At 34.9% G+C, this 23105-nt stretch overlaps 1 non-coding gene across 1 annotated transcript; it reads left to right on the top strand.

Annotated features, from left to right (window-relative positions):
* Positions 1–232: 232 nt before the first annotated feature.
* Positions 233–338, top strand: LOC115293105. The gene has a single exon (XR_003909366.1). It is a non-coding gene; the product is annotated as a small nucleolar RNA U13 (small nucleolar RNA).
* The last annotated feature ends 22767 nt before the right edge of the window (positions 339–23105 follow it).

The following is a 23105-nucleotide window of genomic DNA, read 5'->3' as shown; positions in this document are numbered from 1 at the left end:
GGATCGAACATTTTGATGTGTAATATTTTAATAGGTAGTTACAATAAAATACTTATTTATATTTAAAATAAATGTTGATTTCCAGACTTCAAATTATCAATTAATGCTCTATTCCTTCATTTCCCTTTTAGTTTTAGTGAAAGTTTGTGCATGTGTATGTGTGTGTGTGTGTCTGTGTCTGTGTGCGTGTGTGAAAAAAAGTGAAGTGAAAGTACTAATGAAAATAGTGCAGATCCTTTTGTAGTTCAGAAGCATGTTGATTGGGTGTGCATGCCATTGTCTGACATGTGTTTCCCTTAAACCTTGCTATACGACCTCAGGACATTACCCATCTGATGTGAAAAAATATAATACAAACTGGTGAACAAGAAATAATATTAAGTAAATTCTGGCTTTCATGCTATAATGTGACACTTAAAATATAGTCATCAAAAATTTGAAAACCTAGAACTAAATCAGAGATGTATGCTCTAGGATGCGGATCTGGAAGGCTTGGGGAAACTTTCTCCTTCTCCTTTGTCTTTGTCTGTTCCCTAGGACACCAAGAAATCTCGTCTCTTCTGCTCTGTTGTCTCTGCTTATATTTAAAAAGATTATGATTCCCTGTAGTCTGAAAAAGATGAAAGATTCTTTATGTTTGTATTAAGAGGTACTTTCTGTACGCACTTCCCCACATCTATACACCCCAGCCCTATACACATCTATGCCAAAATGTTTCTATCCACAGTTTTAAAAATATTATTTTTGCACTCCATTTCAATTTTCCCAAGTCTGACGCATTTCTAAATTATTCATATTTCAATTAGAAGACTCTGTCAGATCACTAAAAGTTTCTCCGCCTTTTCTAGGACTACTATGATTGTAAAGAGTCATTTTAATAATACAGCTTCTTATTGAAGTGACTTCTAATCTCATGATGTGGCAAGGGGTGCTCTTGTCAAAGCAGAAGGGTTACATTGTCACAGTGGGACCTCTAAATTAGTCCATATTGTGGTAGGCACTCTAAGGATCCACAAAGTAAAATGTAAAACTTAAATTACTGAAAGCTACTCTGATTGAAACCTATTCTAAGTGTGATGTGCCCCTCCTGGTCTATATATCTATTCAGTTAGCATCCTCTGATCATAGAATGTTAGTCTTGTTCTTTCTAAGGAAATTGTTCTGAAAATACAATATCTGGCTGTATGCAAACATACTTTACGATACTGTTTACTTGTTTGAAGTTGATGTACAGGTTATAGAACAAATAACAGCATATGAATGTTTCCATTACTGCACATACTTACCAAGGTTTGCTGAATCCGATAAAATGTTCTATTGTTGCATTTTCCTATTAATAGTGAAATGAGTGTCAGTTATTATGGCTATTGCCCATTTGAGTTTTCTTTTTTTTTTTTGAGTTTTTTCTTTGTCAAATTGTTAATTCATACTTTCTGTTCATATTTCCATCATTCTGCCATTATATGTACATCACTTTTTTTTGTTTGTTTGCTGTTTACATTTTTCTTTGTAATACCTTCATTTTTCTTCTCTCTTCTTTGTTTCTTCTTAGTTCTTAATAGCTCCTCACAGAAAGAAAAGTGTGATGGGTCAATTTGACTGGTTCACAGGGATTCAGATATTTCCTTCATATGCATATAATGGAAACAGAATCAATACACTGATTATTGTATTATTGTATATTGATATATAAACACATATATAACAGAAATAGAATCAAGAGGATATATATATATATCCTATATATATCTATAGATACATATACTATAACTAGGACAAATACAAAGAAACTAATAATAAGAGATTACATTAAAAACTAAAATTTCTTTTCATTTTAAATTGAAGATGACACAAAGAAATGGAAAAGATTCTATGCTCATTGATTGAAAGAACAAATATTGTTAAAATACCTATACTACCCAAAGCAATGTACACATTTAATGCAATCCCTATCAAAATACCACCAGCAGTTTTCAAAAAGCAAGAACAAACAATCCTAAAAGGGAACCACAAAAGACCCCCAAATAGCCAAAGCAAGAGTGAAAAACTGGAGGCATCACAATTCTGGGCTTCAAGCTGTAGTCATCAAGACAATATGGTACTGGCATAAGAAGAGACACATAGACCAATGGAAAAGAGTAGAAGACCCAGAAATGAACCCACAACTATATATCAACTAATCTTCAACAAAGCAGGAAAGAATATGCAACGGAGAAAAAACAATCTCTTCAACAAATGATCCTGGGGAAACTGGACAGTTACATGCAGAAGAATGAAACTGGACCACCTTTTTACACCATACACACAAATATATTTAAAATGGATGAAAGAACTACATGTAAGATAGGAAACGATCAACATTTTAGAGGAAAATACAGGCAGCAACTTCTTCGACATCAACTATAGCAACTTCTTATTAGACACATCTCCAGAAGGAAGGGAAACAAAAGCAAAAATGAACAGCAAAAATGTTAGAAAGATAAAAAGTTTCTGCACGGCAAAGGAAATAATCAACAAAACTAAGAAACAAACTTCAGAATGGGAGAAAATATTTGCAAATGAAATATCCAATAAAGGGTTAGTATCCAAAATCTGTAAAGAACTTGTCAAGCTCAATCAATATCCAAAAAATAAGTAACCCTGTTAAGAAATGGGCAGAAGACATGAATTGACATTTTTCCAAAGAAGATATCCGAATGGCAAACAGACACGTGAAAAGATGCTCAACATCACTCATCATAAGGTAAATAAAAATTAAACTACAATGAAATATCCCTTCATACCTAGCTGAAATTAACAACATAGAAACAATAGGTGTTGGGTAGGAAGCAGAGAGAGGGGAACCCTCTTACATTGCTGGTGGGAATGCAAATGGTACAGCCCTTCTGGAAACTAGTATAAAGATTCCTCAAAAAGTTAAAAATAAAATCACCCTACGATCCAGCAATTGCACTACTATATATTTACCCCAAAAATACAAAAATACTGACTTAAAAGGATACATGAACCCTGATGTTTATAGCAGCGTTATCAACAATAATCAAATTATGGAAAGAGCCCAAATGTCCATCAACTGATGAATGAATAAAGAGGTAGTGTATATATATATATATTTGTGTATATATATATATATATATATATATATATATATATATATTTGTGTGTGTATGTGTGTGTGTGTGTATGTACACAGTGCAGTATTACTCAGCCATCAAACAGAATGAAATCTTGCCATTTGTGACAATGTGGATAGTGTTAGAGTGTGTTATGCTAAGTGGAATTAGTCAGAAAAAGACAAATGCCATATTGATTTCACTCATATATGGAATTTAGAAACAATACAGATGAACATGGAAAAAGAGAGAGAGAGAGAGAGAGAGACAAACCAAAAAAAGACACTTAACTAGAGAACAAACTGAGGGTTGCTGGAGGGGACATGAGCAGGGGGGTTGGTTAAATGGGTGATGGGTATTAAGGAGGGCACTTCTTGGGATGGGCACTGGGTGTTGTGTGTAGGTGATGAAGCGCTTGATCCTACACCTGTAACATACACTGTATGTTAACTGATTAGAATTTACATTAAAAATTGGAAGAAAAAACCTCTCCCTTTATTTTTAACTAGTTTGGTTTGTGGATTCTTCTAAATGTCAGTCTGTTAACACATATCACATGCCACTGTATGATAAGAGCTAAAGATAAAGCAAACCAATAACACAATTCTGCTCTCACAAAACTTAGATTCCATGGGGTAAACATATAATTACACTTTGTGAGTGATGGCTACTCATCTTGAAAGCTTGAGAAGTTTCTTTGGAATCTTCCATGTATGCAGTCTGGGAGCATTGCTGGAGAGGGTGCTTTCTCCTAGCACCTCATCCCTTAGGAGACATTGGGACTCAGGTTCTCAAATCTCCTGTTCTTTATTCCTCCAGCTGCTAAACAGATCTGAGCTGAAAGTGGGATCGATCATTAAAAAATACATATCAGTACAATTACTATAACTTTAAATAAAATTTAGCTATTAAATTGAGCCCAAATTTGTCTACCCTTCGGATTTAGGTTTCCAGTGGTGATAATTTACATTAACCACCAATGCTCAGGGTGGTTAGAACACAAAAGAGAAGAATCTGTGTTTGCACAGCCTCACCAGGAGAGACTCCACTCACACTTGGGATGACATGTGTTGGAATATGATTAGTCTGTTCCACAGCAAACTGAACTACCATCAGGAGCTTGCTCCTATGATTTCCTTGAGGACCAGAGTGCTTGGTTCTCTTTGAGTTATGTTGTCCCAGCCTAGAGCAGTTCCTGGAATATATTCAGTGATATCTGGTGAAAGAATATAAGAACTAATTTCATGTAAATTAACATCCATGAAAAAATTGCTTTCTCTTGCCAGTTTATTTTGGTTCATAGACACTTTAAAAATAGAATAATCTTTGGACGTCAGAGATACAAGGGCATGCATATCCTCAGTCTACTTCCAAAAATACCTTCTGATTAAAAAAAGAAGGAAAATTTTCTTTGCAACCCTCTCCCTCCCTTTCAAAGAAGGGAATATTGGGGAAATTATTGTGGAAAAGTTTATTGACTTTGAACTTACGAGCCAGATGTTTGCTTTACACCACTGATGTTTTTTCTGTCCTGTCTGACCATTTTTTGACTTTTTATACATCACTGAAGGTGGGTCCCCTTTTTGGAGATGCAGAGATTGGTAAAATAACAATAATAACATTAAATATGCTTATCAGACAAAAGCAGATTGAGTATTCTTAAGCAAAGAGACTTCACATGATCACTAGGATGTCTGTTTAACATGTAGGCAATGCTGAGTGTCTCATTCCTTAAACCTGAAGTAGCCTTGACTGCAGGTTTCCAGAAATTGACTGAAATCCTGATCTACAAAAAGAGAACAGATTCTGCATGATTGAAACAGTTTCTGTAGAAGAAAATCTTCCATAAAGCTTATGTAGTCATAGTATTGTTAGAATTAAATGAGAGGTCTATTAAATAGTTTCATGAAGGTTGAAGTTCCAAATTCCCAGAAAAAAAAAAAAAGCTGTTAATAGCTCATTTCTCACCTTCTACAGACTTTGCTGCTGCTAAGGATGGAATTAGTTGTGCTGTCACATCAAGTATCTAGAGAATTCTCTTTGTAGGTGCCATGTTGAAAGGCATAACACCATTATCTCTTCTTCTTTCTAACTATTAATCTAGTTCTTCCAGGTTTCTTTTTCTGATGGTGTCACCTTTGGCTGTATTTCAACATCAAGTATCTTTTGTTATTTTGTCACTTTCATTAGAAATGTGGAAATGTGCCAATAAATGGAAACTCCATTACATTTTATGTAGAGGTTATGGTATGGTCCACAACCCTAATGTATAAGAGCTATGAGTTCAGTTTTACTAAAATATCTTTTACATAGTAATATATAATCTGTGTCTTTCCTAATAGAAATAAGTCCTGCTCATGTGTCAAGATATTTTCTAATTGCTTTTGTAAAAACATTATTGATTATTTAATTGCCATCTAGTGAGAGTCATTTCACATTAACATGATAGCTCATTATGTTTTCTTCCTCAAAATGTCCAAATCAATACTATAATCAATCTTTTTTGGATCAAACGTCCTGTATTAGTGAAGGACAAACCAAGAAGTCTAAATCTTATTTATTAAAATTATTTTCTTAGAACACAATCCAAACTTCAATGCAAAAGCTACAGTTACTGGACAAGTCACAAAACTCGCAGCAATTTTTGTAATGGTGCTGATTGTTGTCAACAATTAAAAATTTTGTTGTATGGAATTTCCCTCTTATCTGATTATGAATTTCTAGAAAATGAATACTTACGCTTTGTTTTCTCAATTTTATCAGTTTTTGTCCTTTATAATTTGTTGTTCTTTCAAGTACTGCAGTTGGATAGTATATTTATTCATTTCCACTCAACATAAATTAATTAACTTCTATTATGTGGCAGTACATGTCCTAGGCATTAAGATATAGCAATGAAAGACATACACTTTTTAAAACATTTTATCACTGAGAATTACTTGTAATAAAAATTCCACTTTTTTGATGTCATGTTAACACTTCATCTATAAATAGAGAGATGCCTGCCAGGAGGGCAGAGATGCCTGCCTGGTGGTCAGAAAGAAAGCTGAGGCTCACTCACTCTCTCTTTTGCCAAACTGTCCATCCTTCAAGGAGCCCTGGACCTGCTGGAGCCAAACTCCAGCACATTCTCATCTCAAATACAATAAGTAGTTACCAGGAAATTCAGCCATTCATTAAAAGCTCATTTTGGAATCTTGGTCAACCTGGCCAAGTCTGTCCTGAAGGTTGATTGGTTCAAGGTAGTAGTTAGGGATGTTTGCTGCAGAACCTGGCAGCTCTGAGAGTCTCAGACAATTTCTACCCTTGGTCTCCTCTACACTCGCTGCCTCAGTGTGAAGCCTTTGATTCTACAGTTTCATAACTTCACACTTTACAAATTTCAGGAAGAAGTTCACCGCAAAAACTTAAGGTATTAGTGGGCATTTTTATATTGTAAAACCAGTGAATGTATGGTTCTATTAATGTCCCGTAATTTACTCCCAATTTATCTTTACTTAATCATTTCAGAGCCATATAAAAATAACCTAAAATTCTATTCTTAAAATTGTGTTACTTGTTTGATATTGCCTAGGTGGCAAAGAGCTTTTCAGCAGTTTTTGGCATATTTTTGTCAGTATTTTCAAATGATCTGTCAAACTGACATGAGTTTGGATAACATTTTCATATATAGTATGACAGCACACTTGATATTTCTAACTTCTTAACTTTCTATTTGAAAGTAGTTGGCACACAATTTACTGACTTAAGGTGTACAACATAATGATTCAACGTCCTTCTATGTTTGACTATTCTCGCCACAAGTGTAGATCCTATTTGTCACCACATGACACCATTACAATATCACTGACCATATTCCCCATGTAGGGGTTTTATTTCTGTGATTTATTAGTGATGCATCTATTTTCATTTCAAATTAATGACACACATTAAAACCCATACATTCTCTTTTAAGGTCATTCATAATTTCATTTAGTTGTTGTTTTTTCCATTGGTAATTTGTTTTTACTTAAGCTCTTTCTTCACTTTCAAAATGTTTTCATTTACAATTCAAGAAATTATGTCTTTGAACCTGATATATTTATTTAGGTCAATGTCACTGGTATTTCTTAGTCTTTTAGCTTATTAGTCAATCGCTTCATACCACTATGCCTGAATATGAGTACACCTTCACATTTTCATTACAAGTTCTGAGGTTATAATAATTTGATTAAACACTTAAATAGTCAATTTTCTACCTAATTTTCTACCTATCATTTTATTATAATTTTTGTTAGATATTTCTTTAGTCACCTCCACATATTTAATATCATTTTTACCCAGATTTTTCAAACAGCTTTGTTGAGGCATAATTTTAATACACTAAAATTCACCAATTTTCACTGTTAAAGTCATCATACATAGAAATTCAGTAGCCACTAACAAAATATTTTTATCACTCCAAATCTTATTTCCTTTCCCTTTGGTGTCTGTGCTCTCTCCCCACCTCCTTGAATCTGGCCAATTCTGATGTTTCTAAAATAATAATTTTGCCTTTTGAAAAATATTTTTACATAAACAAAATTGTATGGTATGATACCTCTTGTGTTGGGCTTCTTTTATTCAGCATAATGCTTTTGACATTCATCCAAGTAAATGTTTATATGAGACATTCATTTCCCTTTATTTCTGAGTATTCCAATGGATGGATATAACACAAATTATTTATCTGTTCATCACCAGAGGGACATTTGGTTCTTTTTTATTTTGATGCTATAAATAAAGTTACTGTATAAATGTTCAATGAAGCACAAGATTTATGAGTTTAGTTTTTTATTTTTCTTGTTAAGCATTTAGGAGTGGAATTGCTGGGTCATATAGTAAGCATATTTTTAATCTTCTAAAAACTAATAAAATTTCTTTCCTAAGAGACTATAATATTTTACTTTTTTGGTTATTTCACATCAGTGCAAACATCAGTCTTTTAAAAGCTATAGATCATTGCAATGTGTATATAGCTCAAGCTCATTGTGGTTTTAATTTGCTCTTTTCTGATGACTAATGATCTCAAGCACTTTTTAAAAAGTAAACCCTATACTCAACGTGAGGCTTGAACTTGCAACCCTGAGATCAAGAATTGAATGCTTTACCACTTGAGCCCTACAGGCACCCTGAAATCAAGCATTTTTAATGTGTGTATTTATTAATCTTGTCTCTTTTCTCTTTGGTGAGGCGTCTGGTCAAATCTTGCTATTTTATTATCTTATTTTTTTTTCTTCTTTTATGTTGACACTAAATATATGCTCTGGATATATTCTAGATTAAAATTCACTTTCAGATATATTCTCAAATATATTTTCCCAGTCTGTGGTTTGTGTTTTCACTGGTTTCACACTGTATTTTGAATACAAATCTGGAGGCATCACAATTCTGTACTTCCAACTATTTTACGAAGCTGAAGTATTCAAAACAATATGGTACTGCACAAAAAGACACATATATCAACAGAAAAGAATTGAAAACCCAGAAATGAACCCACAACTATATGTCAACTAATCTTCAGCAAATCGGGAAAGAATATCCAATGGAGAAAAAATAGTCTCTTCAACAAATAATCCTGAGAAAATTGGAGAGTGACATGCAGAAGAATGAAACTCAATCACTTTCTTACACCATACACAAAAATCAACTCAGTTTGGATGAAAGAACTAAATGTGAGACAAGAAACCATCAAAATCCTAGAAAGAACACAAGGAGTAACCTCTTTGATATCAGCCATAGAAACTTCTTACTAGACACATCTCTAGAAGCAATGGGACAAAAGCAAAAATGAACTATTAGGACTTCATCAAGATAAAAAGTTTCTGCACAGCTAAGGAAACAATCAACAAAACTAAAAGGTAACCATCAGGATGGGAGAAGGTATTTTCAAGAGATGTATCTGGTAAAGGATTAGTGTCCAAAATCTATAAAGAATTTATCAAATTTAACAACCAAATAACAAATAATCCAGTTAAGAAAAGGGCAGAAGACATAAACTGTTATTTTTCCAAAGAAGACATACAGATGGTGAACAGACACATGAAAAGATGCTCAACATCGCTCATCATCAGGGAAATACAAATCGAAACTACAATGAGATATACACTGACACCTGGCTAAAATTTACAACATGGAAACAACAGATATTGGCAAGATGCAGAGAAAGGGGAACCTTTATACACTGTTGGTAGGAATGCAAACTGGTGCAACCACTCTGGAAAGTAGTATGGAGATGCCTCAAAAAGTTAAATGTAGAACTATCTTATGGTCTAGCAATTGCACTACTAGGCATTTACCCTAAGAATACAAAAATATTGATTTGAAGGGGCACATGCACCCCGATGTTTATAGAGGCATTATCAGCAATAGAAAAAACCCAAATGTCCATCGACTGATGAATGGATAAAGAAGAGGTAGCACATATACAAACAATGGATATCACTCAGCCATAAAAAAAGAATGAAATCTTGCCATTTGCTATGATGTGGATGGAGCTAGAATGTATTATGCTAAGTGAAATAAGTCAGTAAGAAAAAGACAAATACCATATGATTTCACTCGTTGCGGAATTTAAGAAACAAAACATGATTATAAGGGAAGGGGAAAATAAAGAGAAGGAAGAAAACCATAGGAGACTCTTAACTATAGAGAACAAACTGAAGGTTGCTGGAGGGTAGGTGGGTGGAGGATGGGCTAAATGGGTGGTGGATATTAAGGAAAGGACTTGTGATGAACACTTGGTGCTGTACGTAAGTCATGAATCACTAAATTCTATGCTTGAAGTCAATATTTCCCTACATATTAACCACACCTGAAATAAAAAGTTGAAACCAAAAAAAAAAAAAAAAAAAGAAAAAAAGAAAAATCTTGCTCTCCATTTTTATCATTTTTCCTGTTTAATTGGTCCTTTTTCTATTTCCATAAGTGGGAGACTAAAATATTTATTTAAGATTATGCATTTTTATCTTCCATCAGTTCAAATATTAGAATTTCCTTGTGATTTCTTCATTGACTCATCAGTTATTTGAATTGTGTTATTTGATTTCCAAATATTTGGAGATTTTGCAGACAGCCCTGTTATTTATTTCTGTTTCAATGCTGTTGTGTCTAGAGAACACACTTTGTTTTCATCTGAATCCTTTTAAATTTATTGAGACATTTTATGAGACAAAATATGGTTTATCTTAGTGATTTTTCTGGGCATACTTGGAAAGAGTGTGTATTCTACCATTACCATTGCTGTGTGTTCTATTCATATTAACTAGGTCACGTTGGTTAACAGTTACTTGTACATCTTCTCTGTACATTTTGGTTTTTTTGTCTGCTCATAATATCATTTACTGAGGGAGAAATGTTGAAATATCTAACTATAATTTTAAATTTACGTATTTCTTTTTTATGCTTCCACTTTTTGTTTCACATATTTTGAAGCTCTGTTAGGCGTGTATACATCAGAATCATTATGTCTTTTTGGTGAATTGACATTTTATCCTTAAGACATATTTCATTTTATCCATGTTAATATCCCTCATTCTAAGATTTCTTTCTCTTATATTAATATAGCTACTCAAACTTACTTTTAATTGATAATTTCCTGGCCTTTGATTTTTTTAACCTATTGGTTACTTTCTATTCAAAGTGGATTTTTTTTTGAAATTGATCTTTGATTTTTTTTAACCCCATCTGACATTTGTGCCTTTCTGTTGGCATGTTTGCACTATTTGCATAAGATGTGATTTTGCTATTTGCTTTCCATCTTTCAAAAAAATTCTTTAATCATTTTTCCCACTTTCTTTGCAGTATTCTAAGTATTTTTGTATAATTCTGTATTTGCCCACTTGGTTTAATAGCTCTAACCTTTGCCTGAGTTGTTTATCTAGGGCTTAGAATATATGCATACAATCTCATCATCTATTTTCAAAACAGTATAATGCTACTTCATAAATATTATTGACTTCTTAAGACAGTACAACCCCTCTCTTTTAAACTTTTCCTTAGAGTTGTCACTGTAATTTTCATTAAATTTTATAAACACTGCAACATATTGTTAATATTTTAGCTTTAAATAGTCATTTATTTTGGAAAATGAACTATAAAATAGACTTTATATATATTTACTATAAGATTTAATAGATGGAAGCAGAGATGGGAGGAAAAAGAGATCACGTTATGGAGTCAAGAAAGCCTTTATTGGGATCTGCGATTCCCAGGCGAGGTCCCATGACCCGGGGAGTGGGGAGTCGGGGAAATCGTGCCTGATAGGCGATGGGCAGGGGGTTTTATGGGTGAGGGGGTTTCAAGTTTGGTCTTGGGGGGCTGATTACCAAGTAAGGGAACTTTAGGGTCACTGGTGACGGAACAGGATAGGTTGCCTGTCTCGCTGGGGTGGGGGAAAACTGGAGTTTCATGATTGGCTGTTTCCAAATGGGGCAGGACATCCCAGGTCTGTAGGTGAGGGGCGGGTCGTCTGTGCACTGTTCTCCTCCAGCCCCTGAGAAATGGCCGCTCTGTCGCCACCTTAAGGTGACTCTTACATTTACCTTAGTGTGCTTTGTTGTGTAGATCTAAATTACTTCGACATCATTTTTCTTCCATTTTAAGAACTTTAACATTTCTTATAAAAGATGTCTGCTAGCAGTAAATTGCCTCAGCCATTTTTTTCCTGAAAAACAATCTTTATTTTGTCCTCTTTTGTGAAAGACATTTTTCAGATTACACTTCTAAGTTGGGTAGTTGTCTTTTATTTCCCTGGTATTATAAAGATATCACTTTACCCTCTTTTGGCTTGCTTTGTTTCTGACCAGAAGATGGTAGGTCCTCTTACCTTTGTCCAGTATGCCTTTTTCTCTGGCTTTGTGTTCTAAGATATTATTTGTATTAGTGGCTTCCAGCAATTTTATTCTTACATGCTTGTAGTTTTATGTGTATTCTCTGTGATTTTTTTAACTTTTTGAATTTTCTGTTTACATTTTTCATTAAATGTTGTAAGGATGCAAATCTGAAACTGACTCCATGAAACAATAGAAGGGCACACATTGCCCAAGGCAAAAGGGACCACCCTTGTAACATTCTAAGGGCGGGCCTAAAGATGGAGGCTAAGACTAGTCACGCCCTACCTGAGGGTCCTGGGCCCACTCTATGATTGGTCAATACTCTACATGTTGTGATTGGGTCCCGCCAAAAGTAACAAATACTCTAGGCAATGTGAATGGTTAAACCTGCTGTCAATAATATTGTATAATAATGATTGGATCACTGTATTTCCTGTAACTCCCCCTTCCCAAACTCATAAAAGCCCTACCCTGCCTTTGTTCGGGGCTCACTCCATGTGGATCCAGTGTGTTGTTGAAGTCTGTGAGCCCGAGTTTAGGCTGGCCGGGCCTAAATTCGTAATAAAGCCCTTTGCTTTTGCATGCGTGATTTGGTCTCCCAGGTAATCTCTGGTTTTAGGGGGCGATATTAAAATCTGGGCACAACAATGTGAAAAATCACACCTATCTTTTTTCCTCAAATAGTTTCCATCCAGATTCTTTTCTGTAACTCCAGTTCTAAGTGTTATAGGCTGATTGATATTGTTCTAAATATCATGATTAGTACCCTGTTCATATGCAGTACCTCTGCTAATATTTTTATTTCAGTTTTCTCCTGTGTTTCAGTTCATCTCTATTTATATGTATTTATATGTGGGGAACAGGTTTAGGAATTTCCTGAGCCTGCACTGATGGGTTAAAAAGGCTTAAAGAATTAGAAAACCACAGGATGAACACACCCAAATTTGTGCGAACAAGATTAGGTCAACAGGACAAAGGCCCACAGGATAGGACAAAGATATAGTAATAGGAAGCCTCAGGAGGAAAGCATCAAAAATGAGGTAAACAAGATTAAACATTCAGGGTGGAAGCACCCCCCCACAACTTAGTATAATAGCAGAAAGATGCTTTTGCAGGAAGGACAAAAAACAGGAAAACAGGACCTGTTTAGACCTCAGCAAAGTGACATTGCCCAGAGGGAGCTGATTAGCAAAAGAAAGGTGCCTTGTTGACCCTGAGGTAGCATGCTCTGCCTGTCTTGCCCTGTAGGCCAGTTTAGGTAAACAGAAGTGATCCCCCTGCCTGCTATAAACAACCTTCTTCCCATCCCCAGGATTTTGTTTTGTATTGGCCCAAACCCCTAACACCTGTATATCTTCAAAACCCCCTTTCCCTCATATCCATGAGTTGAGAGTCAAGGTTTCATTGTCTCTTTGTGCACATCCATCCCACTGGTAAGCCTTCTAATCTTAATAAAAATGGAACAAAGACCCTTATTTTGACCTTTTGTTTCCTCCCAGACATTAGCCTCTCTCACATTTTAATTCTGTGTCCCCTCTCTTGCTGGGCAAGAGAGAACTGCAGACCCAGAATCTGCAACATTTATATTCATTGATCTTTTATTCTGAAGTTTCTAAGCTCCTGTTAACATCTTCCAATGTGTTTTCATTTCAGATAGGTATTTCGTCTCTAGAAATTTAATTTCATTCTTTTTACACCTTCTATTTTGCTACTCATTACCGTTCATTTTTTTCTCCACCGTCTTGAATGTGAATGATTCTTATAACAGGTGTTTAAATGTGCTTTACTGCTTATTCTATAATCTTTTTCATTTCTGGATCTGCTTCCATTTGTTGACTTTTTTTCCTGATTATCCGTTGTATTTTTCTGCTCTGTTTCATGGTTGTTAGTTTTCTATGGATGTTGAGAATTGAGGATCTTATGTTTTTGCTTCTTGGGTATTTTGTGTGGTCCTTTAAATATTGTTGGGCTTTGTTTGGGGACCCAGTTAAAACACTTGGGATCAGTTTGAACCTTTTAATACTTGCTTCTCAGGTTTGTTAGGTGGCTCAAGACAAGCACTTAGTATAGAGATAATTTGTTCTTATTACTAATGCAGTACTTCTCTGAGCATATAGATTATGCCCTTTGTATTAGTAAGTCTTTCCACTTTGGTTGGTTGAAACACTAACTTTCCCAGCTGTTTGTGAAATACAAGCATTATTGCAGGCACATTTTTTTTTCAATACTTCTTTTCCTAATTTCAGATAGTGTCCTTTCAAGTATGCAAATCTTAATACTCAGACAAAAATAAGAGGTGCCCTATTACAAATATGCAGTTCTCATTATCTGTCAATCTCTCCCCTCTAGCATTTTGTGCTGTGTAAATATTAACTACTTTGTTCTTCCAAACTCCAAATTCTGGCTTCTTAACTTACCAGGAATTCCATGCTCCGATTGTCCCCCCAAACTCTGTATTTAAGTCTAGAAACTCCATGAAAGCAATAGTCTAGAGTAATAATAGGGGTTCACTCTATTTGTCATTGTTTTATTCAAGAATCATTTCCTCATAGTGCCTGTTGCTTATTCTAAAATATTTAAAATAGTTATTTCATATACTTTGTCCAATTGTGTAGGGTTTTTGAGATTGGAAATAAATTTAATTTTTATTACTCCATTTTTACTGCAAAGAGAAATGAATTTTTAAAAATATAGCATGTATTCGTCTGTTTCTAAACTTACTGTATAATTCATGGTCATTTATATTCATATTGAGAGTGTGTCCTAAATATTAAGATGCCAAACTGCCTGTGTTTGGTTTCGATTTACCAATTATTTGTTAGGTAGCCTTTGATAAGCTTCTTAACCTCCCTGTGGCTCAGTTTTCCCATAGTTGACCCTTGTATGTAAGAAAGTGTTATACCCAGAATTAATATCGCCCCCAAAAACCAGGGAGACCGAGTCACACATGCAAAAGCAAAGGATGGTTTTATTACGGGCTCAGGCTGGTGGAGCCTAAGCTCGGGCACACAGACTTCACCAGCGCAGTGGATTCATGCTGAGAGCCCCGAACAAAGGCAGGGTAGGGCCTTTTTTGGGAAGAGGGAGTTACAGGAAATGGTGACACAGGTATAGTGATCCAGTCATTATAGCATAACATCATTGACAGTAAGTTTAACCAATTACAGAGTGGACACAGGACCCTCACGTAGAACGTAGCTTCTATCATTAGGCCTGCACTTAGCAATGTTAAAGGTGTTTACTGGCCTTTCCTGATTGGGTGTTACAAGGGTGGTCCCTTCTTCCTTGGGCAAGGTGTGTCCTTCTATTGTCTAATGATTCTGAGAAGCTGACACCTAGGCCTCCAAGGTCAGAGTCAGTTTGATTCAGACCTGTATCCTTACAAACGTAGTCCAGTTTCATTCTTCTGCATGTCTCTGCCCAGTTTTCCCAGCATCATTTGTTGAAGAGATTCTCTTTTTTTTCCATTGTATATTCTTTTCTGCTTTGTTGAAGATTAGCTGGCCATCTATTGTGGGTTCATTTCTGGGTTTTCTATTCTGTTCCATTGATTGCTGTGTCTGTTTTTGTGCCAGAACCATACTGTCTTGGTGATAATAGCTTTGTAATATAGCTTCAGGTCTGGAATTGTCATGCCTCAAGGTTTACTTTTCTTTACCCACATTGCTTTAGGTATTCAGGGTGTTCTGTAGTTCCATACCAATTTTAGGATTGTTTGTTCTAGATCTGCAAAAAATGCTGGTAGTATTTTGATAGGGATTGCATTAAATTTGTATACTGTTTTGGGTAGTATAGACATTTTAACAATATTTGTTCCTTCAATCCATGAGCATGGAATGAGACAGAGATGTCTACTCTCACCATTGTTATTTAACACTGTCCTGGAAGTCCTAGCCACAGCAATCAGACAACAAAAAGAAATAAAAGGCATCCAGATTGGCAGATAAGAAGTAAAACTTTCACTATTCTCAAATGACATGATACTGTATGTAGAAAACCCAACTTTTTCCACCAAAAAGTTGCTAGGACTGATTCATGAATTCAGCAAAGTTGTGGGATACAAAAATCAACTGACAGATATCTGTTGCATTTCTATATACCAATAATGAACCAGCAGAAAGAGATATCAAGGATCAGTCCCATTTAAAATTGTACCCAAATCTATAAGATAGCTAGGAATAAACCTAACCAAACAGGTAAAAAAAATCTGTACTCTAAAAACTATAGAACACTAATGAAAGAAATTGAAAATTACACAAAGAAATTGTGCTTCTATTTTTCAAGCGCTTCATATACATAACCCCTAAGCTAAACAATTTAATATACAACCCAGATGAATCTTCATGGAAATCTTGGGAAATAAATACAGTGGATAGCCATACCCTACAAATGTATAGAATGAGGGTTAGAGAGATTAAATGATTTCCCTTAAGTCTTACAGCTGTATTATAAACATTGAAATACAAACCTCATTCTCTGACCCTGGAATATGATTTGTTAACCACTATGTGATTTTATTAAGTGTAATTTACAAGTAGAGTAAACATAAGTTTTGCTTTACATGGTTCTGCTTCATACCTATTATCATGACTTAATTTTTAATAGTGCCCATGGTCACTTTCAAAAATTCACATTTGTGTGAAAAATTATATTTTCACTCTATTTATAACAGGTATTATTGACTGACATGATTTATAATGAGTATCCAAAGTCTAGGGGAAATTTATACTTTAAAGAAGGTGAAGACTGTAAGGTCATTTACTGATGCTTCACTGATTTTTATCACTTTGACTTTTAGAGAAAAATGACATAATGATGACACTTAACAGAGATTCATTAGAATTTAGCAATTTGTTATTTAGCAATTCCAATTCTGCTACTAGGTACCAAATCAGAAAGATTTTGAAGAACAAAGATTAAGTGAAGAAGTGGACTTTGTCAGATGCTCACCACTCTTTCCTTGCCTCCTTAGCTTCGATTGAGACAGAAATAGAATAATTACATTTTCAGTAAGAGTCTGTACTTCAGTGGCTCTTTGTGGGATAGAAAGGTGGAAAAAAGGAGAATAAGAATGAGAGAGAGTGAATAGAACTAGTATAAAAGACAAATAAATAGCTCACAAAGTGTTCTTTGTATTTGTTACAACTATACTTAAAAAAAAAAAGTAATAAAATATAATCATTCATTCCAGTCATTCTTTAAGAGGTACAAGTGAATAGTTAGTATTATCCTATGCAAATGCCAAAAAAGATGATGGATACAAAAGAGAGAAGGTTCCCAGAAGAAAGGCTACTGTATCATTAAAGATTGTCTAAATTATTTTATCTGTGAAATCAAGGAAAACAATGTGCTTTTCAACTAAAGGAAGTTTTCAGTGACTTACCAGTGATCCTTAAATAGTTCTCAAACTGTCATGGAGAAAATGGAATAAAATTGCCTTCTTTGGGGCCTTTGTCATGCTGTTCCTTTTACTGGGAAATAGTTCTCCATATATGCAAATGGTTTTCCTTATCTTGGTCTTGGAAGGTCACCTTCTCAGGGAGTTTTCTATACCCAGCCTATTTATATTGCTAACTCTTGCAGACACTTACATACATACTTTCTAGCCCCTCTGTGATTGTATTTCCCCACTTAACATTTATTTCCACCTAATATGGTATATATTTTTTTCATTGTTGATTTTTTTTTATTTACTAAAATGTGAGGCCATGAAAGTAGGAATTTATTTTGTTTGCTGCTCATTACATAGACCACTACCTAGCGATGTTCAGTAAATACTTGCTGTGTGCATGAAGAATAAATGAAGAATTTGTTCTGTTTCAGTCTGAAGCGTTGAACGAAGTCATGGGACATAACCTGGAGGGTGGCAGATTAGACTCCTCACATGAAGTATTAGCACTCCAATCTGTCTCGTTATGAGGAACTATCTACTCAGAATCATGACTATATCATCCCTGAAGTGACTGTAGGTACAACTAAAAGGAATCATTTAAGAGTCTGGATGAGCAGTTGAATTGAAGTTTTCTTCTCTAATACAGAGAGTTTGATGATTGAGGAAAGGGATGAAAGACATTCAAAGCTCTACTACGAACAAATTACAATACTAAGATGAATGTCTTTCCCATTTGAATTTGAGGCTTGCTTGCTACCTTACTTCTATTACTGTTACCCCATAGACTTGCCTCTACAAAATTTGAAAGACAAAGTTTGAGCCCATAGGGAAGGTGAAGCTGGTCTGGACTTTCGGAGTGAGAGGTAAGGACAATAATGATGCAGGAGGAGCGGGTGGAGACTTCGCTGCATGAAGAAGATACAGCTTAGAAAATAGATGTTTGTTCTGAGACAAGAGAGAAAAAATAAAGAATAATTTTATGGGAGTCTTGATTTCTCTGCCACGTTGAAATGTACAAAATCATCTTTAGTGTTTAAATACTATACTAAAATCTCTCTGATTCAATGAAAGAGCTTCAGAAAATGAAATGATTTGAGTCTCAACACTGCAACTTGAAACTGCAGAGACCTGCTTGCCATGGGTCTTGGAACCGCCTTTCTGCAATAGCTCTGCCAATTTACTTGAAAAATGTGCAACCGTGGACATCGAGCCCATCTTAAGTGACAACAGTTTTGGATCCAATACCTCACAAACCTTCCAGGCTATTAGCCTATTTATTTTTGCCTAGCAACTTTACCAGTTTGATAAGGTAGTTTGCTTTTCCAAAACATGTATTTTTCCATGTTTTTCCAAAACATGCTTTTCCAAAACAAAATATGGTATGTGCTTACCATTTTTAACATTCAGGAAAATAAAACATGAATTTGTCTCTTACATGAACCTGTTTCACATCTGGCTCAGTTCTTCTCTATTGTTTCAGAGCTATTTCTGTGGTTTTCCAAGTAGGCTAAGAGTGAAACATTTGGTGATTTATTAGAAGGGTAAAGGCCTTATATTCTATGTATTTTCAGGAAACAAAAAGCTTTTTGGCAATAAACCAATGTTCATCATTACCCTGAGGTGAATGTTGTTTACATTGTATTAAATTGAACAGGGAAAGATTATGCCCAAGACATGGCAGGTCCATTAAGATGAAAATAAATGCATTCAATTTTAAGGTGAACTTTTTCACTTGAACCTTTGTTTCTAACAATTAATAGTCCTGGAGGATAATACTTTGATGATGTACTAATAAAATATACTTGTACAATGATGTATCACTGTGCACTTCTATTTACTTCCAACATGACAGGTATTGTGGGTAGTGACTTTGCATACATTATTTCTAATTCACAGCAATTCAGCCAAATACATATTACAAGCTTTGTCTAATGGATAAAAAAACATAAGTTCAAAGAAGTTACTTTTAAGAAGCTCAGAGAGCTAAAAGAGGAATTAATCGATTAGCATTGGCAACTAAGTCTTGTTGACCTCATTAGATAAACTTTTTATTTGGAGTAGTTACTCATGATACTATTATAACACATTTGAAGGGAAAATGAGAGAAAACAATGAAAGATAAACTAAAAACCCATACGCATAAATGTATGTATACACAAACATACACACAATGTGTATATATGTATGTATGCTTATATGCATGTATATGTATATATATACACATATATATATACACATTTAATTAGTAGTTATAGAAATTGGGGAAAAATGCAGGCATGCCTCAGGGATAGTTCAGCCTTGGTCCCAGACCACTACAATAAAGTGAGTATCACAATAAGATGAGTCAAATAATTTTTTTGGTTTCCCAGTGCACATCAAAGTTATATTTATACGATCCTGTAGTCCATGAAGTGTGCAATAACAGTATGTCTACAACAACAATGGACATACCTCAAATGAAAAAATACTTAGTTGCTAAAAAAAAAATAACCATCATCTGACTTCAGTGAGTTAAAATCACTGATCACAGATCACCATAACAAATATAATAACGACAATTAAAACGTTTGAAATGTGAGAATCATCAAAATGTGACACAGAGACACAATGGGAGCAAATACTGTTGGACCTGCTCAACAGAGTCACTACCAATCTTCAATTTGTGAACAACACATTATCCACCAAGTACAATTAAGATGAAGCACAAGAAAGGAATAGATGCCTGTGTTTGTAAATTAGGTAGAGATTAAAGAAAATATATTTCAAGAGAAAACAGAACACTTTTCTCATGACAGCCAAATATGGAAACTTAAATGGTCTACAATTCAAATATTTAACTTGAGTCTAAGTTAATATTGGTATTTGGAATTTTTATTAATGTTCAAACTAGAAAAAAAATCATTGGAAATATATTGAAATAGTGAACTAATACATACTGATGTTTCAAAACTCCATGCATGGTGTGCACAGCATAGTGTGATGGCATCCACCTCGTGGGGCCACTGTGGGGATTTCAGTGATTTAAAACATAAAGTGTCTAAAACTGTCCTGGGATATGTCCGCCGCCGCTGCTGCTTGTCCTTTTGTTCTGGTCGTTTCAATCCCAATAGGCACCACGTTAACTGCTGTCCATTTAATCAACAGGAACCTCTTTTCACCCTTTCATAACATGTTAACGACTGCAAATGTTGATTATTTGGTAGTTACATTTGTCCTGGGAGCCCTTCAATAGTTTATACCTATTACTAAATAATATTTTGCTTTGGGGACATAGATCTTGTGACAGTTACTAACATCTCATTAAGCACAGGTTTTAACTTTTGTTTTCAGCTAGAGTCATATGCAAGTATTATGTATACTCACTGTTCAATTAAACCTAAAATGACTGACATCACACATTTGCTTTCAGATTTTTTCCAAGTCGTATAGCAAAGGAGTTCTGTCAGTTTTATGGTAAGAAAACGGCAGAACTGGGCACCCTCTGGGAGATTTGCTATAACTACTTAAATTTCTTACACATAGAATTTTTAGGATTTCTCTAGAGGAAAAAGAGTACCATCTTTAACTACTATGCCTTCTACTCCCTGCTGCATCTTCACATCTCTGTGAATCTTGATTTAGGATAAGTGCGTCATTAATCTTTAACATATCAACCCAAGAACACAATTAAAGTCAAACAGAATAATGAGTGGCATTAAAGGCATACAGAGGAGCATGCCTAAGAAAGCATTCAACCACTCCATATGCTGCCTAATTACACACACACACACACACACACACACACACACACACACACATTTCCTCTGATGCAGAACTTTTAACTCTTTGTTGAAAAGCAAGCACTGGCAAACCTCTTCTGGAACAGGCCAGATAATAAATATGTTCTGCTTTGTGGACCATATGGTCTCTGTCATAATTACTGAACTCCACCACTGTGAACTGAAAGTAAGCACGAATGATATGGAAATAAGCAAGCTGTACCTAACAGAACTTTATTTATGAATGCAATGTTAACTACCTAAATCACGTACACACATATTATTCTTCTTAAATTTTTTTCAACAACTTCAAAAATGCAAAAACAATTAATAGCTCACAGTCCATATGAAAAACATGGCAAGCTCAATTTTGCCCACGGGCCATTAATTTCATAACCTTAGATACAAAGGAATCAGAGTAGATTAAGGTTAACAAGTTAACCTAAGTATGACAACTGTGACCTAGAAGATTAACTAGGAATATAAAATGTCTCGAGGCATAGATTATAGTATCAGTTTCATTTGTATGATTTATCCGTTCAGGATTCTTTGATATAAGAAATCCTAAATTATAATTTCACAATCACCACTTATTCATCTGATAATCTTGAGTGAGGACACAATCTCTGGAATCTCTATTTCCCCAAATGTAGATGGACAACACTGCTACATTATCACTGGGCATCAGAATCATTGTGGAGAAGCTAACGCCTAACACTAAGAGATGTGGCTTCAACAGGTGATTTCCAACTGACAGCTAGGGTTGAAAACTATTGGTTATTGATATCCAGATCTATTCCTGCTCAATAAAGCTAAGGATCTATAACCTTTATACTCACTTGACTCAGTCCTCAACCATCATGTAGCATTGCTTCAGAAAACATTAATTTTAGTAATTGGTAGAAGCCCTTTACACAAAACCCAGAAGTATTTACTTTATCTGTCTTTATGATAGTAAAAAAAAGGAAAAATATATATTTCACCTCTGTTAACTTACCATTGAGATGGATAGACTAGAAAATACGTAAAGCAAAACAAAGAAACGAAGCACACATCATTTACATCTCATGCTTTACATAGAAAGTCCACAGAAGAAAACAATCTTTGTCTGTACTTTTCCTAGTGTTTCTCTGAAGCCCTCCGTTTTTTTCACTTTACAGTATTTGTCATTGAACAGTTCCATCATCATGCCTATGCTTCCAATTTCAGTGTTTTAGAGCCAGTTCACACAAACATCCAAAAATGAATAAAGTACAGTTTCACAGATATTCCATTTCTTCCTAACTTTCAACAGTCTCCATAGTCAATATCTTGTTTTTACTTGATTCCAATGTCAACTTTCAACTTCCCAAAAGACAGTCATCAGAAAAATTGAGATGATTAAGCAGTGTAGTGTTTGAAATTGCAGTATTAAACACACACACACACACACACACACACACACACACACACACACTCCTTGACCTAGCTAAGCTATAGTAATGTCAATACCCTTCGTAAGTTTGGAAGGGAGAGGTTTAGGTTTTTATGGTCTGCCTTGAGTCATTTTAAAATGGGTCTTTTAAAGCAGAAAATGGGTTGAATTTGGGAAGAGTTTAAGTAAGCATTAATAGTTTTGAGCACAGTAGGGAATGAGTCTTCAAGGGAGTTTTGATAAACTATGGGTCTTTATTAGCTATTAAAATTAAATAGCATTGTCATCAAAACATAAACATTCCTATGAACAAATAGCTAAGTTATTTTTGCTTGTTTTCAGTACTGTTTGATATGGGGCATGTACATTTGCTCATCACCCCTATCACTTCACACAAAGGCAGAAGAGTATGGCTGGTTTAATACCAGGAGAGAAAGGTATGTTTAAATATTTTTTAATGTTTTTTTCCATTTATTTTTGAGAGAGGGAAAGAAAGACCAGGAACATGGGAGGGGCAGACAGAGAGGGAGACACAGAATCTGAAGCAGACTCCAGGCTCTGAGCTCTCAGCACAGA

Source organism: Suricata suricatta, chromosome 5 (genome assembly GCF_006229205.1).
Source record: "Suricata suricatta isolate VVHF042 chromosome 5, meerkat_22Aug2017_6uvM2_HiC, whole genome shotgun sequence".
Lineage (NCBI taxonomy): Eukaryota > Metazoa > Chordata > Mammalia > Carnivora > Herpestidae > Suricata > Suricata suricatta.
This window is presented reverse-complemented; position numbering and strand designations above follow the sequence as displayed.